This window comes from Sinohyriopsis cumingii, chromosome 14 (assembly GCF_028554795.1).
Source record: "Sinohyriopsis cumingii isolate HCF-2022 chromosome 14, ASM2855479v2, whole genome shotgun sequence".
Lineage (NCBI taxonomy): Eukaryota > Metazoa > Mollusca > Bivalvia > Unionida > Unionidae > Sinohyriopsis > Sinohyriopsis cumingii.
In genome coordinates, this window is record NC_142974.1 from 122883823 (window position 1) to 122898147 (window position 14325).

The window sequence follows — 14325 nt, forward strand, 5'->3', positions numbered from 1 at the left end:
TCTGTTGTATTGTTTCCTTCTTTCATTTTTCTCTTAAAAACAAATGTCTGAACCTTTAGTCTGTAAATTCAGTGGATTCCTTATCAGCCCATCTACTTTTACTTTACACCATGCTACTTTAAAAAAAAAAATGAATTATCCCCATTAGGGTAGGTCCCCCCAACCCCCCACCCTACTTTGTCAACTTACCTGCCACATTTAAATCTAATGGAAGGCCCTGCTGTAAAGCCTGTTAGTAAAACTACCCAACAAGAGGATTTCATACATTTGCAACTCCTAGATGGATGGTAATGTTTTCATTTTTGTAATGTAGATTTGGACATTCTTGCCACCAGTATGGAATATGTGTTTCAGAAACACAAGCAGCTTTCATCAGATTTGCATATAGGTTTTATATGTTGTGAGTATGTTGTAGGAAGTTTTTTTAAATAACATCATATGAGATGATGCCAGTGGAAATGGCAGAAAAGTGTCTGTATTGTTCACCAACTACACCTTGTTCTTACAAAATGTGGCTGTTACACATTTCCATGATGATGTCACTGACAGCCATCAGTGAGGAATGCCCCAACAAGCATAATACAAATTGCTTCCATTGTAATTGTTACAATTCCATTCTGACCACTCCGGTGTCCTAGTGGTTAGAGCGTCCGCCTCAGAAGCGGGAGGTCATGGGTTCAAACCCCAGCCAAGTCATACCAAAGACTTACAAAAATGGTATTAACAGCTACCTCGCTAGACGCTCAGCATTAAGAGGTTAGTGTTAGGACTGATCGGCCTGGTGTCAGGATAATGTGACTGGGTGCAACATCATACTACATGTTTGCAGCATGATGCCCCAGTGCTATACATCACTATAAACTGCCACACTGCAGACATCGTAACAATATGACTGAAAAATTATTCAAGCTACGTTAAAAATCCAATCACACACACACAATTCCATTCTACGATCCAGAACCAACACTAATTCCGTACTACAGTTCTTGCATTTCAATCCAATTTTGCTTTTGAAATGTAGTGCCACTCAATTCATAATGAACCCATTCATTTCAAACACTCGCAAATACTTATTATTCCTGTCTACAACTGAAAAATATCTATATAAAAAAACGTGTAACTGTGTTTTATGCAAGGGCATGGAGATGCACAAAAACTTGCACCTGAAGCTTGAATAAAACCCCGACTGTGGATAAGACTTTACCCATCGATTACCCCAGCTTGGGGATAAATTCCGACCGTGGCGATTTATTATATATCCTATGACTGCTCCAGCTTGAGGGCAAAATCCAAGCACATCCCTAAAAAGATAACAAGTATAGCGGCTCTTTACCTTCTGTAAATGCCACTTGAGCTTCCTGATGCTGTTGTATCTGCCATTTGACAGAATCACGAATGTGGATATATTTCTTAATTGCCTCTAGTTGTTGAGCTAGTTTAGCTGTATGAAATTCCTTTGTGCAGACTCACTCATTATTAATATTACAACAGTGATTTAATTACACATCACCTGTCAGCACACCGATGATAAGTCAGTTATTTTATAACACACCAACAAGCTTGCCCCTTGCACCCCCCCCCTTTTTTTTTTATTTGGGCACCTGTGGACATGAATCTGCAAGGCTCAAATTGTCATTTTTAATATAAGATCTCAACATTTTTAAGGCCTTAATTTTAAAGACATCCTTAAAACCCCCAAAAGGTTATCAACTGGATCACCAGCCTTCGTTTAGAGTAACAGCAAGTATATATATATATATTTAGGTCTAAGGAAACACAATAAAAATGTTTGATTTAACAATGACATATTTGCCTCAGGTCTGTGATCCTGAAGTGAATATTAACTGTCCATTTATTTTCTTGGCTTTTCTTTACTAGGAAATTGATTATAGAGATTTCTGCAATGGTGAAGGCAATGTAAAAATTGGTTACTATAACATACTTTTTACGCCATGTTTGAAAAAATAAATCCAATGGAAAGGTTATAGTCTGAAAATCTTCATTAAATTAAGTTAATATAGGGGAAAAAACTTTAAGAGTTCATAAATATTTTTCAGTGCTGAATAAAGATATAACATAACACTTTCTGCTGTGATTTTAATAGTTTCTGAGAGCATGAAAAATTTCTAGAACTATAATGTATAAATGTTTTCAAAAGATTATATTAATATGAGGGAAAAATCTGTTATGAAATAAACTGACAAGATCTTGTATGAATTCATGTTATCTTTAAATATGATATTTGTGTGAAAATATCTGGAAGAAAAAACAAGATGGTGCCACTCACACATACAATGTGGTTGCCACAGTAGCCATATTAAGAAACTTTTTATCGCTACTTCTGAATGGATAATTGTGTCAGCGTGTCAACATGTGTACAAAATACTTATGTTGATGTCTAGCAGGTCCTGAATGAGAATTATGGTGCTGTACAGACATCCTATAAGGCCACCAATGTGGCCATCCTGAAAATCTTGGTATAACTACTTCTCCTGAATGAATCGTCATATCAGTGAAAGACTTCTTATGTCTAGTTGGACGTAAATGAAAATAGTGCCAATCTAACCTCCAATATGGCTGTTTTAATGGGCATCTGGAAAACCCCTTCCTTGCTACTTCTCCTAGATGGCTGGTCATTTTGACATTGTGCTTTCACTAGATGACCTATTTGATGTCTGGTTGGCCGTAAATGGAACTATGCATATGGTTTTGATGTCTAGTTGGTCCTAAATGTGGTTTTTGCTGCTCATAAACTTCTAATGGTATTATAGTTGGTTCCTTAATGAAACTGCTGTACAAAATTAAAAGGCCTTCTCACTTTCTGTCAAATTGGATACAATTATCTTTACCAGCTAGGATTTCTTGATCCTCTTTTTTATACATCAACCCTTCGCATATGTAGTTAGCTAAAACAGTATTTTGAACAATTAATTGCCCTCTTGCAAATACAATCCCAATTGCATGCTTTTACCAGTGTGAGAGCTCCTTATATAAGTAGCTAAGTATTCAGTAACTGAATTTCCACATCCACATGCATCAACTCAGAATTAAAAGTTGCAAAACATATACAAATTTGAAAATCTTGAGACATGTGTCACTTTGCATGGTGGGTGTTATGATTTAAATGCAACAAGGAAATTGAATTAGGGTTAATTTCTTTAAGCTGTATTCAATCATGGGGCCCTGGATTATAGAATGGTCTAGGCATACACATCACTAATCAACTCTCTCTAGTCCAACCAATGTGTGTATATGAGAAAGCTTGCCAGTAGCGTTATGTGTGTTGATTTCTTCCAATAAATATGTTGGCTGCCATGTAAAGTCTATGATGTCCTGAAAAATGGTGTTAAGCTCCATACAAGCAAGCTAAACAATCAATGATGTAATGGAACAGTAGACACCATTTTAGCTAAATATGCCAAGAATTGATTTAGAGACTTGGTTAGTGATGATGACTTAAAATTGGCAAGGGATTAAAAAGATAAAAGAAATGACCTTTCATGGCACTGTAATATAACAAATGAGGAAAAACAAAAGTTTATTGCATTTGAACCTTTTGTTTTTTCACAGTTTCAATTTAAGTCATAAGGCCCCTTATTTTGCCTTACCAAACATATAGCAAGTTATTACCTCAAGCCCTAGCACTAATAATGCCTCACAAGTAAGCAGTCTTTTATGAAGTCTCAGGTCTGAGTATATGTCTAGCAATACTTATGTCCAGTTTGTTTATAAAATTCTTTCTCGCATGGTACAGTTTTCAGAGAGACACGATAAATTCAACAAGTGTGGTAATGAAGGGACAGGCATTCTTTATTTATGCACACATCCCAAAGGGACATTGCTATGTTTGAATCAACACTGAACTGAAGAATGGAGCATCAGCTGCATCAATTAAAATATTGTGGCCCACACAAAATACTGCAAGGACTATAATCAATTTATGAGTGCAATGGGCATGAATTTCTGTAGCAGACTGGAGGAAGTAATCCGAATTTATTAATATCTTGAAGCTAAATATAGTAAAGTTTTCATCTATAATCTGTGGAATCATTTTTGCACACAGTTTGCAGGATTTGTCTTTGGGTCATCGTTTTTCTTTTTCTTCATCTTTCTAGCTTATGGTATCTTGATAAGTCTTATGGTGCCGTGCAACTGCACTTGATGATTACCACAGCCAGTGACATTGTATCAAATCTTCTGGGATCAGATGATTCAATGCAAATTCCACATAACCTATCACCATCCTCATGTTTGCCATCTGACTTACTAAGTTATTTTGCCTAAATAATAATAAAAACAATCTGGTCTGATGTATTGATAGCGTTCTGAATGACCATAATATATTCTCTGTATCTATCCTAGAAAATCCTGAGTGGATTGCTGTTTGGTTTTAATAAACCAAAGTAATCCAATGAAAGGCATTTTACAGACACAAGTGTCTGTTTCCTGTATGCAGTGATTAAATGATAGTATTATGTCTTTATTTTTTTAAAACTGATGATGCATATGATCACCTTCAATGTGCAATATTAGTTATGTTAATTAACGAGTGGGCAATATTTGAATTTCAAAGATAAAAGTGTATGCCATGATCACTTTAGTAGGATGATTTGTCAAGTGAGGTTATCTTTTCTGTTTGAATAAATTTTGTTAACTAAACTATTTTCGCAAGTTATGACATAAGAATGATTCAAAGAAAGAAAATTCATTAAATTGAACATATAAAATGTAATACTGCAACAGAGTCTAGATGAACTATTTCTTCAGAGACACAATCCAGACTCTGTGGCAGCAAAATTATCAAATAGGACACAACTAAGAGACAATCACATTTTCAGTCACAATGGTTTGACAATTATCAATGGCTTGAATTCATTGACTGTGAAGGCAAAGTGATTTGCAGTTACTGCAAAAAAAGTTCCCAAACTGTCACAGATTTTAAATTCTACCAGTGGACTTGTAAGTGTAACTGACAAATTCAGGATTTAATCAAGCAAGTCTCCTGATAGTATTATACCTAATAAAGCAAAATGTAGCACAGTATATTCATGACACTTAGGCCAGCATGTACAAAATATTCCTCAAGTTACAGTTGCTAGCACTCCACTAAGAAATGTCATTTTATAATAAATAAAAATGTAATGGAAAAAAAAATCGATAAAGTGATTGCACTCTTTAACATAGCCTACTACCTAACTCAACAATGAAAATGATTTGGTTCATTATATCTTTGTGTTTTATGGAATAAATGCATACATCTGATTGAATTTTAGGCAAGAGACTGAACTTTTGGGTTAAGTTAAAATGTATGTGGAACAAATGCATTTTCTAAAACTACTTGTATCAGTGTGCATTGTGACTTTTCTTTAAGATAACTCTAAATGGTACTGGGTATATATCATTTTCTTCAACTGCACACTGTTGTCTTCCATTTGATTTGATGACTTACAGCTATACTGTCTACACAGTAGGCCTCAACGTCCGGAAAAATTCTGTATACTTCAGTTACAGCTGAAATAAGTTTTGCATTAGTACCTGAATCAGACAAAAAAGGTTGTGTTCTGGTGTGTGAATAGAAATGGCTAAAAGTAATATAGACAAAAACCATAAGAGTACACAAGTTACATATGAAAACCACCAATTCACTTGCATGTGTGGCATACAAGTTCAAAGATTTGCTTCATGTTTATTTCTGTACACACATTGTTCAACTCATAAGATATTTTAAGAGCTATTTCTCTATTGTATGCATAATTCATTTACAAATGTGATTAGTGGGCCACACCGAAGGCCATACTATTAGTTCACTTGGCAATATGGTAACGTCAGCTGAAAAGCATAATCATCCATTAAAAGAGCATTATGATATGAACATTAGGTATTTAGGACATATAGATTTTTCTTTTCCAAATGGAGTCCAAGTAATTATTGCCCAATCCAGGTATAATTTTGTACACAAGTAAAGAACAAAATAAGATAAATCTTCATTTATTTGCAATTGACAATACACTTCTTAATGAATATACACTTTTGCATTTATTTTGTATCACTTGAATAAACAATATTTCTTTCAGTTCATTTTAAACTTTTATTTTATATCACTTGAGTAAACAATATCTCTTTCGTTTCATTTAACACTTAGAAACAGGTTCTTCCAGTTACAATAATCAACTCTGGAAACAATAAACAAACTGGAACTTTTGACCTAATTATATTACATTTACTAGGGTTAAAACAATAAATTCCTTAACATAATAAATTAACAGTTCCAGTTAATCAAACACAAAATCACCTTTTACACAGGGTGTGAACAGTTAATATTTACAGGATAAAGCTTATAGTTTCCAAATTGATTGAAGCTTACATGTTGCAGTTGCTGGCACATATCTATTTCCAGCATGGTTTGCATACATTCCACCTTTAATAATTTTGTTACTTCCCTACCCCACCCCATTCAGTAACAAGTATCAAAAATCAGGCTCATTCTAAGGCAAAGTCTGTAACTTGTGTACCACAGTCATCAGAGAGACAAAGATGCAAAACTTTATGATGCCTGTCAAAGGAAGAAAACAGTTTGTTGTTTACCCAAGTTTTGAACCAGTTAACTTGAATTATCAGACCATCAATTGCTACAGCCCCACTAATTACAATTGTTAGGGAATAATGAGAACTGACCTTCAGTTATCTGTGTATATATATAATTTTAATAACCAAGAATACCGGATGTCTGGGAACATTATAGCATTCAATGGTAACGTCAGAACTGAGATGAGAGAATTAAACAAGCATAGTACATGACATAATATATCCATAAACTATTGACTGGGAAAAATACTACAGAACACCATTTCTGCTGGCAGTAAGATGTTGAACCTATATGTCATAAATATCAGGTTGGACATCTAGGACCAGTAATATTCATAATGGGCAGTTCCCACCCCCCACCCCCCCAAGTGAGAAGGGCCTGATTTGTAATCTAAGCCACCCAACCTATCACAGCCTTTATAGTACTTGAAACAAATATTGAGTAATAGTAAAACAAACTCTGAAAGTTATTAAAACCAATTTGTTATATTTCCATAACTCTGCATAGTTAACTGTGCAAGCAGACTTAAACATATCAGTGTATGACAGTTAAATTGAGCTATAGCATCGATTAACAGAAGCTACGAATTCATCAACAAGCAGTGAACAATCATCTTCACAATAAATGTCAAACATTAGCATCCATAAGCTGTCAAGACAAGTTGTTACACTGGATATATAATCATCCATTTATTTCAAACAAGCTGTGAAAAACGAACCTCACGTCCGCTATATGTACGCTGGCCATTGCAAAGGATGCTTTAATAGATTAATGTTTATCGTCGTGTCTTGACAACCATTTTGCGCGCGCACACCGGAAAGTCATGCTATATATTTGTTACTTGTGAACGAATTCGTGGGCAGTACGCTATATATTGTTCCCGGGATGACTGCCCACAACGCACCTAAAACGTGTATATATATATATATATATATATATATATATATATATATATATATATATATATTTATTTATTTATATACACACGTTTTAGGTGCGTTGTGGGCAGTCATCCCGAAAGTGGGTTTACGGGAAGGACATGATATAGTTTACATTTCAAATCAAAATATATATACATAGGTTGTATTTCTTACATAGTAATTATGTATATATTGAAAATAAGTATATATACTTATGTTATAGTCCTATTCATGTTTTCGGTTGGTGGGCAGATATATAAATTTCATGGGCAGTTTTGACCTTTAGGTTGAAGATGACAACGTAACTGCCCAAAAATACGTTCACGAAGAACAAACATATAGCATTCTGCCCGCGAATACGGCCACGGGAACAATATATAGCGTACTGCCCACGAATACGTTCATAAGTAACAAATATATAGCATGACTTTCCGGTGTGCGCGCAAAATGGTTGTCAAGACACGACGATAAACATTAATCTATTAAAGCATCCTTTGCAATGGCCAGCGTACATATAGCGGACGTGAGGTTCGTTTTTCACAGCTTGTTTGAAATAAATGGATGATTATATATCCAGTGTAACAACTTGTCTTGACAGCTTATGGATGCTAATGTTTGACATTTATTGTGAAGATGATTGTTCACTGCTTGTTGATGAATTCGTAGCTTCTGTTAATCGATGCTATAGCTCAATTTAACTGTCATACACTGATATGTTTAAGTCTGCTTGCACAGTTAACTATGCAGAGTTATGGAAATATAACAAATTGGTTTTAATAACTTTCAGAGTTTGTTTTACTATTACTCAATATTTGTTTCAAGTACTATAAAGGTTGTGATAGGTTGGGTGGCTGAGATTACAAATCAGGCCCTTCTCACTTGAGGGTGGGGGTGGGGGTACTGCCCATTATGAATATTACTGGTCCTAGATGTCCAACCTGATATTTATGACATATAGGTTCAACGTCTTACTGCCAGCAGAAATGGTGTTCTGTAGTATTTTTCCCAGTCAACAGTTTATGGATATATTTTGTCATGTACTATGCTTGTTTAATTCTCTCATCTCAGTTCTGACGTTACCATTGAATGCTATAATGTTCCCAGACATGCGGTATTCTTGGTTATTAAAATTATATATATACACAGATAACTGAAGGTCAGTTCTCATTATTCCCTAACAATTGTAATTAGTGGGGCTGTAGCAATTGATGGTCTGAGAATTCAAGTTAACTGGTTCAAAACTTGGGAAAACAACAAACTGTTTTCTTCCTTTGAAAGGCATCATAAAGTTTTGCATCTTTGTCTCTCTGATGACTGTGGTACACAAGTTACAAACTTTGCCTTAGAATGATCCTGATTTTTGATACATGTACTTGTTACTGAATGGGGTGGGGTGGGGAAGTAACAAAATTATTAAAGGTGGATTGTATGCAAACCATGCTGGAAATAGATATGTGCCAGCAACTGCAACATGTAATCTTCAATCGATTTGGAAACTATAAGCTTTATCCTGTAAATATTAACAGTTCACACCCTGTATAAAAGATGATTTTGTGTTTGATTAACTGGAACTGTTAATTTATTATGTTAAGGAATTTATTGTTTTAACCCTAGTAAATGTAATATAATTAGGTCAAAAGTTTCAGTTTGTTTATTGTCTCCAGAGTTGATTATTGTAACTGGAAGAACCTGTTTCTAAGTGCTAAATGAAACGAAAGAGATATTGTTTACTCAAGTGATATTAAATAAAAGTTTAAAATGAACTGAAAGAAATATTGTTTATTCAAGTGATACAAAATAAATGTAAAAGTGTATATTCATTAAGAAGTGTATTATCAATTGCAAATAAATGAAAATTTATCTTATTTTGTTCCTAACTTGTGTACAAAATTATACCTGGATTGGGCAATAATTACTTGGACTCCATTTGGAAAAGAAAAATCTATATGTTCTAAATACCTAATGTTCATATCATAACGCTCTTTTAATGGATGATTATGCTTTTCAGCTGACGTTACCATATTGCCAAGTGAACTAATAGTATGGCCTTCGGTGTGGCCCACTAATCATATTTGTAAATGAATTATGCATACAATAGAGAAATAGCCCTTAAAATATCTTATGAGTTGAACAATGTGTGTACACAAATAAACATGAAGCAAATCTTTGAACTTGTATGCCACACATACAAGCGAATTGGTGGTTTTCATATGTAACTTGTGTACTCTTATGGCTTTTGTCTGTATTACTTTTAGCCATTTCTATTCACACACCAGAACACAACCTTTTTTGTCTGATTCAGGTGCTAATGCAAAACTTATTTCAGCTGTAACTGAAGTATATAGAATTTTTCCTGATGCTGAGGCCTACTGTGTAGACAGTATAGCTGTAAGTCATCAAATCAAATGGAAGACAACAGTGTGCAGTTGAAGAAAATGATATATACCCAGTACCATTTAGAGTTATCTTAAAGAAAAGTCACAATGCACACTGATACAAGTAGTTTTAGAAAATGCATTTGTTCCACATACATTTTAACTGAACCCAAAAGTTCAGTCTCTTGCCTAAAATTCAATCAGATGTATGCATTTATTCCATAAAACACAAAGATATAATGAACCAAATCATTTTCATTATTGAGTTAGGTAGTAGGCTATGTTAATGAGTGCAATCACTTTATCGATTTTTTTTTCCATTACATTTTTATTTATTATAAAATGACATTTCTTAGTGGAGTGCTAGCAACTGTAACTTGAGGAATATTTTGTACATGCTGGCCTAAGTGTCATGAATATACTGTGCTACATTTTGCTTTATTAGGTATAATACTATCATGAGACTTGCTTGATTAAATCCTGAATTTGTCAGTTACACTTACAAATCCACTGGTAGAATTTAAAATCTGTGACAGTTTGGGAACTTTTTTGCAGTAACTGCTAATCACTTTGCCTTCATAGTCAATGAATTCAAGCCATTGATAATTGTCAAACCATTGTGACTGAAAATGTGATTGTCTCTTAGTTGTGTCCTATTTGATAATTTTGCTGCCACAGAGTCTGGATTATGCCTCTGAAGAAATAGTTCATCTAGACTCTGTTGCAGTCTTACATTTTATATGTTCAATTTAATGAATTTTCTTTCTTTGAATCATTCTTATGTCATAACTTGCGAAAATAGTTTAGTTAACAGTATTTATTCTAACAGAAAAGATCACCTCACTTGACAAATCATCCTACTAAAGTGATCATGGCATACACTTTTATCTTTGAAATTCAAATATTGCCCACTCGTTAATTAATATAACTAATATTGCACATTGAAGGTGATCATATTTATCATCAGTTTTAAAAAATAAAGACATAACACTATCATTTAATCACTGCATACAGGAAACAGACACTTGTGTCTCCAAAGTGCCTTTCATTGGATTACTTTGGTTTATTAAAACCAAACAGCGATCCACTCAGGATATTCTAGGGTAGATACAGAGAATATAGTATGGTCATTCAGAACGCTATCAATACATCAGACCAGATTGTTTTTATTATTATTTAGGCAAAATAACTTAGTAAGTCAGATGGCAAACATGAGGATGGTGATAGGTTATGTGGAATTTGCATTGAATCATCTGATCCCAGAAGATTTGATACAATGTCACTGGCTGTGGTAATCATCAAGTGCAGTTGCACGGCACCATAAGACTTATCAAGATACCATAAGCTAGAAAGATGAAGAAAAAGAAAAACCATGACCCAAAGACAAATCCTGCAAACTGTGTGCAAAAACGATTCCACAGATTATAGATGAAAACTTTACTATATTTAGCTTCAAGATATTAATAAATTCAGATTACTTCCTCCAGTCTGCTACAGTAATTCATGCCCATTGCACTCATAAATAGATCACAGTCCTTGCAGTATTTTGTGTGGGCCACAATATTTTAATTGATGCAGCTGATGCTCCATTCTTCAGTTCAGTGTTGATTCAAACATAGCAATGTCCCTTTGGGATGTGTGCATAAATAAAGAATGCCTGTCCCTTCATTACCACACTTGTTGAATTTATCGTGTCTCTCTGAAAACTGTACCATGTGAGAAAGAATTTTATAAACAAACTGGACATAAGTATTGCTAGACATATACTCAGACCTGAGACTTCATAAAAGACTGCTTACTTGTGAGGCATTATTAGTGCTAGGGCTTGAGGTAATAACTTGCTATATGTTTGGTAAGGCAAAATAAGGGGCCTTATGACTTAAATTGAAACTGTGAAAAAACAAAAGGTTCAAATGCAATAAACTTTTGTTTTTCCTCATTTATTATATTACAGTGGCATGAAAGGTCATTTCTTTTATCTTTCTAACCCCTTGCCAATTTTAAGTCATCATCACTAACCAAGTCTCTAAATCAATTCTTGGCATATTTAGCTAAAATGGTGTCTACTGTTCCATTACATCATTGACTGTTTAGCTTGCTTGCATGGAGCTTAACACCATTTTTCAGGACATCATAGGCTTTACATGGCAGCCAGCATATTTATTGAAGGAAATCAACACAAATAACGCTACTGGCAAGCTTTCTCATATACACACATTGGTTGGACTAGAGAGAGTTGATTAGTTTGAGTGATGTGTATGCCTAGACCATTCTATAACCCAGGGCCCCATGACCGAATACAGCTTAAAGAAATTAACCCTAATTCAATTTCCTTGTTGCATTTAAATCATAACACCCACCATGCAAAGTGACACATGTCTCAAGATTTTCCAATCTGTATATGTTTTGCAACTTTTAATTCTGAGCTGATGCATGTGGATGTGGAAATTCAGTTACTGAATACTTAGCTACTTATATAAGGGGCTCTCACATTGGTAAAAGCATGCAATTGGGATTTTATTTGCAAGAGGGCAATTAATTGTTCAAAATACTGTTTTAGCTAACTACATATGCGAAGGGTTGATGTATAAAAAAAGAGGATCAAGAAATCCTAGCTGGTAAAGATAATTGTATCCAAACTTGGTAGAAAGCGAGAAGGCCTGTTAATTTTGTACAGTAGTTTCATTAAGGAACCAACTATAATACCATTAGAAGTTTATGAGCAGCAAAAACCACATTTAGGACCAACTAGACATCAAAACCATAAGCATAGTTCCATTTACGGCCAACTAGACATCAAATAGGTCATCTAGTGAAAGCACAATGTCAAAATGACCAGCCATCTAGGAGAAGTAGCAAGGAAGGTATTCCAGATGCCCATTAAAACAGCCATATTGGAGGTTAGATTGGCACTATTTTCATTTACGTCCAACTAGACATAAGAAGTCTTTCACTGATATGACGATTCATTCAGGAGAAGTAGTGATAACAAGATTTTCAGGATGGCCACATTGGTGGCCTTATAGGATGTCTGTACAGCACTATAATTCTCATTCAGGACCTGCTAGACATCAACATAAGTATTTTGTACATATGTTGACACGCTGACACAATTATCCATTCACAAGTAGCGATAAAAAGTTTCTTAATATGGCCACTGTGGCAACCACATTGTATGTGTGAGTGGCACCATCTTGTTTTTTCTTCCAGATATTTTCACACAAATATCATATTTAAAGATAACATGAATTCATACAAGATCTTGTCGGTTTATTTCATAACAGATTTTTCCCCATATTAACATAATCTTTTGAGAACATTTATACATTACAGTTCTAGAAATTTTTCATGCTGTCAGAAACTATTAAAATCACAGCAGAAAGTGTTATATCTTTATTCAGCACTGAAAAATATTTGTGAACTCTTCAAGTTTTTTTCCCCTTTATTAACTTAATTTAATGAAGATTTTCAGACTATAACCTTTCCATTGGATTTATTTTTTCAAACATGGCGTAAAAAGTATGTTATAGTAACCAATTTTTATATTGCCTTCACCATCGCAGAAATCTCTATTATCAATTTCCTAGTAAAGAAAAGCCAAGAAAATAAATGGACAGTTAATATTCACTTCAGGATCACAGACCTGAGGCAAATATGTCATTGTTAAATCAAACATTTTTATTGTGTTTCCTTTGACCTATATATATATATATATATATATATATATATATACTTGCTGTTACTCTAAACGAAGGCTGGTGACCCAGTTGATAACCTTTTGGGGGTTTTGAGGATATCTTTAAAATTAAGGCCTTAAAAATGTTGAGATCTTATATTAAAAATGACAATTTGAGCCTTGCAGATTCATGTCCACAGGTGCCCAAATAAAAAGGGGGGGGGTGCAAGGGGCAAGCTTGTTGGTGTGTTATAAAATAACTGACTTATCATTGGTGTGCTGACAGGTGATGTGTAATTAAATCACTGTTGTAATATTAATAATGAGTGAGTCTGCGCAAAGGAATTTCATACAGCTAAACTAGCTCAACAACTAGAGGCAATTAAGAAATATATCCACGTTCGTGATTGTCAAATGGCAGATACAACAGCATCAGGAAGCTCAAGTGGCATTTACAGAAGGTAAAGAGCCGTTATACTTGTTATCTTTTTAGGGATGTGTTTGGATTTTGCCCTCAAGCTGGAGCAGTCAATGGATATATAATAAATCGCCATGGTCGGAATTTATCCCCAACCTGGGGTAATCGATGGCTAAAGACTTATACACAGTTGGGGTTTTATTCAAGCTTCAGGTGCAAGTTTTTGTGCATGTCCATGCCCTTGCATAAAACACAGTTACACGTTTTTTTATATAGATATTTTTCAGTTGTAGACAGGAATAATAATGAATCAAGTGGCACTACATTTCAAAAGCAAAATTGGATTGAAA